The following is an 8,488-nucleotide window of genomic DNA, read 5'->3' as shown; positions in this document are numbered from 1 at the left end:
TATTTCATAGTATAGTACAACATCGGGAGAAGTCACGTTGGCGAATTGCTTTTCTCAAAATCATTTAGTTTATCGTATATATAATTCCGAAGCACGCGCACTGTATGTGTTGCAAGCGACAGTGCGGCATGGCGAACAAAACGAATAAAAATAAATACAGTTTGTGTTCCCTTTGTTTCCTGCAGACGCGATATAATCGGTCAGTTTTCCCAAGTAACGAACCCGGTGGGCGAGTGTTACTCCGAAATAACCCCTAAATTGATTGAACGAACGGTTCCGTGGAGACGACGCAATTTTAGTCCACGTCTCCCGAGTCGCCATGCTATGTCACACGTCGGTAAATAAAACGGCGAAATCAGGACTTACAATCAGTCGAAAGCGTCCAATCTCGCGCCTTGCGGAACAATAGGTGCGATAGATGGAAATTTTAATTGAATTTTCATACCGCCCAACTCTATGCCGGTAAAAGCAGCAATCGAGCTACTTGAGTCGATCGTAGAATTGTGAAACTGCAGTTTCATAATCGCGCAATATGTATTTTAAATTGTATCGTCATATTCTGTCTCGATTACACGTGATTTTTCAAGGGCTGATTAAGTGCGCGGTCCGTTAGGGATGGCTGTCAACTTTGTTTCTAATTGCGTTTCTAATTTTGACGTTTAAGGATACTTAGGCCCGATTTTTCATTATCTAGTTAATTTGTGGTTAAATTTAACCTGATGTTTCACTCAATGAGCTTCATTCATGACATCGTCGTAGATGAAGCCCATTGGATAAAATATCAGATTAAGTCTAACTACAAGTTAATCGACTTATGAAAAAGTCATCTTGTAGTTGATCTTACAATAAAATTTGCGACAGAGTTGTGTATTTTCGAATGAGTAGGAAGGTCCAACACGGTCGAGGCTGAATTAGTGCTTAATAATATTAATCGTTGTTAATAATATATAATAATAATGATAAATGATAAATATTACTACATGCTTCAGTGGTTGAATGGGAAAAGACACTTCCTCCGTCGAGAGATTCTAATCCTGATTGAGGTAATATTTCTCGCAATAAGTTCTTTACAAGTTTTTAAGATGTTGGTAGCATTATTATCAAATCGATGTTGGATTTAATCGTGATATTATTTAGCTTCAGTTTATGATTGCATTTTAAATCCGACAGTAAGCGGCGCGTAGTTTATAACTGAAAGATAAAATTTACATTTAAAAATATTATCTTAGATCTAATCTATTAGCGCTCTTTCTCTACTTATACTGTTAAGGTGAGTCGGTACTGCTCCTATTCTCAATTACATCGTTATTTTATACTAAAACGATAATTAAATTTGACACTACACAGTGTCAAATTGACACTGTGTACTGTCAAATTTAATTATCGTTTTAATATAAAACATCGATATATTTAGTAGGAGCAGCGGCGACTCACATTAGGTTAAATTCGACACTATAAATTTAAGTGCATTTGACTTATTCATATAGCGCTCTGGAATATTTTATTATTGTACATTTTCATTCTTAACCCTCCGGAGCTGATGCCAAATCCGTAACATAGTTACTGACGTTACATCTGTAAGATGTAACTTGTGTGTTAATTAAAAAGCACGCTAATCAATTTCAAGAAACCAAAACGACACATAATTATATAAGAAAGAATAAACGATCTTGTAAATATATTTTTATAAGAATAATCCAAATATGCAGATGTAACATAAAGAAAATTTAATTGTATGACACTTTTGTTAAAGAGAGATTTATAAGTGAGTGGGTCCAATAGGTGCACCATTAACTTCAAATTAATAGCGATTAGAGAAGAATAGAAAATGTCACTTCTTCGGTTCTGCGAATAAAGTCGTGATACAGCAGATTTGTGGATCTTTGTGTGAAATGCGAAATACCCTTGGGAGTTGCTCGTGATATCCAGTAAGCAAGGAGATGCAACCTTGACTAACCGTGAAGATCTAATCATTTTAATCCCCTGTGTTACAGCTTTCTCGTCACTAATTCTCATTTCACAGATTGCATAAAAATTATTCACACCGCATATGTGAGTTCAAATTGTAAACACTCGTGACGTTACATTTACAACTCCTATGAGTTACAACTTCTCTTCAATTATTACGAATTTAATTCTGAGATAAACTACGAGATGAATAAGTCTTTAAGCTCATGGCACACGGAAAAACATAAAGCAGTGAAACATAAACAATAAGCGAATTGGTCACTTACAGAGTAGAGAGAACCTAAGGCAATGATGTAAACGGTGTACGGAAAAAAAGAACGATTTTTTAGAATATTTGAAAAATTTAGCTACATACGGTATTCTAAAAATAATTTTATTGGATTAAAATAACAAGTATGATAAACAATGTTGAAAAATTTTGACATTCTAGCAACTTCAGTCTGGGCATCACGTATATGTATGTATTTTGACGATTGAACAAAATTATTTTCAGATCCATATTTAGCTAAATTTTTAGCTTCTTAGTTATTAGCGTCTTAGTTATTTTGTGTGCTATAACCTTTAAACGCAGAAACCCAAACAAAAATGAAATTCGATTAGTAATCATCCCTAACTAACGATTGCGCGCTCAATCATCAGCCCTTGAAAAGTCACGCAGCAGGTGAATTCCAAAATAGGCTCATCGATATTGTACGATAAGACAAATTCAAATTATCATCGCTCCATCGATGTTATCGTGTCGATATTAACAAATTAAGGCGCGCTTGTACAGTTAAAAAAAAATCGATCAACATTCTCGGGATATTTACCGGTTTAATTGTCATTTATTGATGACATCACGATGTCAATCGGCCAAATTTGCCTTGACACAGTCTGTCGGATTATTAGATTTCTAGGAATACGAAACGATAGAAACGAGCTATATATTCAGCATGCAAATAAGGCATAATGGACAATGAAAAGCTGATGAAACGCGATAAATCGCTCACATACAATTTCCATATTGTCGAAATTTTCCACGTACTCGGGAAGATTTTAACGTGCCTCTAAAAAAAAAAGCTCGAACGTTCACGATTTGCTAATCGTAATAGATAATTATCGTTGATATCTTTCGAGATAGATATACGTATATTTTTAGCTAGAAATAATTATGGTGAAAGGTTACTGATGTAGACACGTACCTTAATATATTAATACTGCGTTAGCAGTGCGGTAGGACATCCGAAAAGTGCAATGCGTCGCATCAGCACTATCACCTTACACTATCACTGCGTCGGCACTGCCATAAATGCATCATCGTACTACCATGTATCAGCAATTCCGAAACGTTCATCAATATGCATATCGAAATGCCGTGAGATCCACGTTACTACCGATACTACTTCTAGCACTACTATAGATAAACCGTACCGTTGGTCATAGTTCAATATGACAGGAACTATAGAGAATTGATATTATACATTTCCCCTATATATACCGACATTCCGGAATGCTATATTTCGTAGCGTCGCCGCTGCTATAGTCGCACCCTTATACCGACGTTTCTTCATACCCCCGCCCCAGCATTTTTTCGACACGATTCCGAGAACCGACGACCGTCCAGCCCCATCGCACCAATTTAACGTTCCGTTCTAAATCGCGCAGAACCTACTACGAGAGACGGTCTGGGCGCGAACCTGAGCCCCGGGGGGGCTTCGCGCGCTGATAATTGGAAGCGCACGAATCATCCCCCCGGGAACGTGCACATGTCACGATCGTAATGCATCTCGCGCCTTTTCGACGACGACGCCGGGTGCTAGGAGATATGACGTGGCCCGATCGAATGGTCCACTTTTCGCATCGCTAAGCCTCCACTCCCGTGGTCGATATTTATTGCGCCTCGGCCGAGGCCGAGGCTCGCAACTGCACCGAAGAAACCGACTCGATCGTTTCGCGTCCCTCGGGCCAACTGTTAATCGGCCTCGAGGAGGAAACGCGCGTTCTCTCTCTCTCTCTCTCTCTCTCTCTCTCTCTCTCTCTCTCTCTCTCTCTCTCCCGCCGTTCCCTCCGCCGGCTAAAAATCGCCTCCTCCTTTCCCTACTCTCCCCGGCTCTCGATCGACCCACGCCGATTTAACGGCCGCCACGAAGGAGAGACGATCGCAGCACGACGTTCCTGGTGGTGTCGCGCCACTGACGGTCGTCCGTTTTCGAGGACGTGGACTCGCTTGCCATTGCCATTGTCATCGTCCTCGTCTCGGTCGTCATCGTCGTCGTCGTCGTCATCATCGCGCGGTCACTGTCGTCGTCGTCGTCGTCGTCGTCGTCGTCGTCGTCGTCGAGCAGACAATTCACTACGGCGTTTCCGCGAAGAGGCCACTCTCGCGGATGATCGCATTACGAGAGGAAGGGAGAGCGACTGCCAGGGAGAAAAGAGAGTGTGCACGACGGGGTACGACACGGCGAGTATATTTCCCTCCCCTATCCTACAGTCGCGTCATCCCGCTGGTTTCGACGCTGCGTTCGACGCATCACCTCGACCAGCACCGAGCAATGAAATGTCACAAACTCTACTACTCACTCGACGAGTCAGGGCAGTGGAGCTTCATGAATGCGTCTCGTAGTACGTATCAGGCCATCGGAGCACGGCCGAGCTCGCGGCCCTTCTTCCGCAGCTTCGAGTCTAAAGCCACCGTCCGCACCGATACGCCGTTAAGGCAGCACCGCGCGCGCACACACCACCAGCAGCAACACCGCCGCCACCGCCACCGCCACCGCCACCGTTGTCGTCGTCGTCGTCGTCGTCGTCGTCACCACCACTACTATCACCACCACCACCACCACCACCACCATCACCACGATCACCACCTCCACCGCCGCCGTTGCTGCTACGTCGAGCATATTTCTGCGGGGGTAGGAGATGCACGTAGGAGGGAGAGATAGAATACCTATACGAGCTAAACGAGGATAGAACGTCCAGATGGTAGGGAGAATGCGAGCACGAAGCGTTTGCGCGAGAGAGTAGAGCGGCAACGAGTGGGTCAGAGGGGCCAGCACGCGGAAAACATGCGCGCGAAAGAGAGGAGCGCGAGAGGACAGCCAAAGGGTCGAGCGAGAAGGATCTAATCTGTATGGGAGGGGAACGGTCGGGGAACCCGTTGTTGGTGGCGCACCAGGCCCCCTCCGCCGATGCTGCACGTATATATACGTGGGAGTATATATACGTTTGTACGCGGTATCTATGTATACGCATGTGTAAAAGGATGTGTGTACGCGTATCTGACTGTGGTTGTCTTCTACTCGCGCGCTCCCTCTCTCGCCTGAGGTGCGTTGGGGAAGTCACGGCTGAGGGAGTCCTCTGTGTACAAACGCACATTTGTATATTACGTATACATGTATATATATATATATACATATATATATATATATATATATACATGTATATTAGCGAAGCCCAGAAAGGGCGAGAAAGGGATGAGGAAGAGGAGCCAAAAATTCTTGTCTTTTCTCCCTTTTTCTCCTCTCTGTCTTCCTGCGAAATTGCTGTCGCTTCTCATCGCTAGGTAAAACCATGGACCATCCACTCTCGTAACCGCTCGCCTCGTCGTTTCCCGCATTCTCGACCGCACCCTCTCCGCTGGTCGCTTTCCCCGGTCATCCTATCCACCTTTAGTCGGAGAGGGTTGCGCGCGACCGATCGTCAGCGGAGATACCCGAAGGTGAACGAGCACGCGAGAGTGGTGGCTGGATAGCGGGTGAGGACCCGAGGTCGTCGCGGACGCGCTCGCTCACAGGGGTGAGTTTTGAGTTCCATGTACCGTTCAATGCTGGAGCCAAGTTTCAGACCGGCCCTCGTAAACTCTAGCTATTGTCCTTCCAGTCGTTGGGCAGGTTGGGGATGGGCGCTTACGAATAACTAATATCGAGGTCGATAGGACGCTTCACGAGTTGCGAACTTTACTCGGAGCGCATAATGGAAATCGAACCAAGAACATCGATGGTTTCAATCGCGGAGGTGACGATATAAGTCTACGATCTGCGCATCTCCAGCGTAACATATTTAGTCTAATTGAAGTACCTATTTTCCAAACGAGTATATATCGCCGATGTGTCTCAAGGCGCACCGTGTCTTACCCGACAACTCGGCAACGATTGAAAGTCTTCAACGCGTACACCCCTCTCCCTTTGCCTTTCTCGCATCCGTCTTTTCCCTCGTCCTCGTTCAATTTCACCGAGTCGTCTTTTCATTCCTCCCCTCATCTCCCCCCCCCCTGGCCAACGCGACGCTTCTCGGCATTCGCCTCAACCTCCGTCGTCCGGATCGTGAACAGCGTATGTTTAATTCATGTCGCGCGTTATGCACGCGAGCCACGGAGCTCCCTGTTTTTCCACCGCCTTGTCCTTCGTGTTTTGATTTCCCAGCACGATGATGAAGCAGCCCGCCGTGCGTTCCTCCGACTCATCCTCCTCCTCTTTGTTTTTGCTCGCGCACCCTTCGAGAAGTCGACGCACGCGGTTGTGTGCAACCGCTCCCATTTTCTATCGCGAGTTTGAAATTATTGTTCGCAGCCCTCCCAACAACCGCCTCGTTCTCGTTACACATTTTCGACAAGGTCTTCTCCGTTCCGTCATTCATCGGAAAGCCGAGCAGGATTTGAGACTCAGGGAATTTCAGGTGGCTAAAATTCGGTTCGAACTACCGAACGATGTTGCGGCAATTTGGAGAACGCACAGATGTTCTTTGATGTTAGGATACTAACCGCGGGTTGGTTTCCAATCGCGTGACCAAGTTGGAGCGGAAACCTTTGCGTGCCGTCGAAATTGCGAACGAACAAATATGCATATAATTACACGTCGCGCGGCGTTTGCGCTTTCTTTGTAAGCACGCCAGCGGTGAATGGTTACGCTTATTCGCCACATTATTCTTTCCGAAACACTCGTCGAAATCTCGATATACTCCTTTACGATTTTCTTGCATTATTACTTGATCAATTTTATAACGGTTTGCGGTTATTTGTTTTTCTAAATGTCTCTGTAGAGCGGGAAAATATCTCTCACTACTAATGGATCAGAATTTTCGTGAAACTTTCGACAACAATTCTCCCAGCTCCAACGGCGAATGTAATGCATAAATATCGAGATAACTTTACGCATTACTGTGCTATGTATATGCATTTTATGGAGAAAACAGAAGGGTGGACTAACGTACGTTTTGATGGCGAATAACGTGAACCACAGATAACGATTCTAATTGTATTTACAAGTGTATCAAATACGATACACTCATCGAGTATTACAAATTTCAACATTTGAAAAAGTGTATTTATAACAGTGACACTCTTAACTGGGTTACTTTCTAGGTTAAACAGATACAGTTAAACAAACGATGGGGAATTCCGGATGGAACAAAAGGTATATAGAGAAACAAAAGTATAATACTATAACTGTAGCGAAAAGTGAAAATATTTGTCTTTTTCTTTTTTCCTATTTTAGAAGGAAAGTGTTAGATTCGCGAAGTTAGCACGCCATATTCTCAGTTTTGATTTTTTAGTATAAAATATGCAGAACTTTTTTTTTTTTTGACGAGAAACTGTAAAACTATTAAAAGTACTACTGGGATTGTCATTATTTCTGTTTATATTAATAGAGCGATGTGCTAATTTTACAATCCAAATTGATGTGGATTTGTTAATTTAGCACCACATTCTATATTAGTGTAAAAAAAAATAGTGATACTAGTAGGACTTTTGTTTCTTTTTAGTAGTTCTACAGTTCCTTATAAAAAATAAAAAGAACTCCGCATTTGTTATGTTAAAAAATCAAAGTCGAAAAAGTCAGAACTCGGTTTAAAATAATTTTAGAGCATAGAGTTCTACTAAAACTAATTAACGCGGTGCGACACTTTTTTTCAAGTATCGTGATGTCTTGTACCGTGATTTATTCTCTATTAAAAGTGGTAATTGGAATTTTGTTTCTAAATCACATATATTGATACAACTCGAGTAGTACTAACGAAAATTAGTACACAGGTGACGAAATAATTTGCAACGTGATCATGTATTATTATGCAAACAACGTCAGATCTTTTCGGTTTAATATTGCAAATGATGTAGCTTTACGAAATCTTATTATCGAACGCTCTGTTATTAAAGGGTCTGATCGAAATTTCTTTAAAAATGAAATCTAATTCATTTTCAAAACCGGGACGTTCTGTAAGAAATCTCGAGTATGCGTGATTTTTTTCGATAACATAACAGTTCATTCGTGACTATTGATACTCAAATATTTGATTGAGAGATACTCGGGCTACTTTAAGACACGATTTAAATCTTAATTAACGAATTCTTGCACACTTCGGAGCGATCGACTGTGATTTCTCGGTAATACGATGGAGGGAATTAATTTTCCACCAGCTGACTTCCCTCCTCTGTAAAATTCGACCGATAATGTACCTATACGAAAGCAATACATATATATATATATATATATATATATATATATATGAAATTCAAATATTCACTTATTATAGAAAGTCTATAATT

The 8,488-nt window shown here is 42.4% G+C and overlaps 1 protein-coding gene across 1 annotated transcript in view; it reads right to left on the bottom strand.

Annotated features, from left to right (window-relative positions):
* Positions 1-4,645, bottom strand: part of LOC108746904 — an 18,341-nt gene extending 13,696 nt beyond the window's left edge. Inside the window, exon 1 of the mRNA XM_018483994.1 lies at positions 4,528-4,645. The gene's annotated coding sequence lies outside the window, so the exon portion shown is untranslated. The remainder of the gene's footprint in view (positions 1-4,527) is intronic.
* Positions 4,646-8,488: the final 3,843 nt, after the last annotated feature.

Source organism: Trachymyrmex septentrionalis, unplaced genomic scaffold, assembly GCF_001594115.1.
Source record: "Trachymyrmex septentrionalis isolate Tsep2-gDNA-1 unplaced genomic scaffold, Tsep1.0 scaffold19, whole genome shotgun sequence".
NCBI classification, from domain to species: domain Eukaryota; kingdom Metazoa; phylum Arthropoda; class Insecta; order Hymenoptera; family Formicidae; genus Trachymyrmex; species Trachymyrmex septentrionalis.
This window is presented reverse-complemented; position numbering and strand designations above follow the sequence as displayed.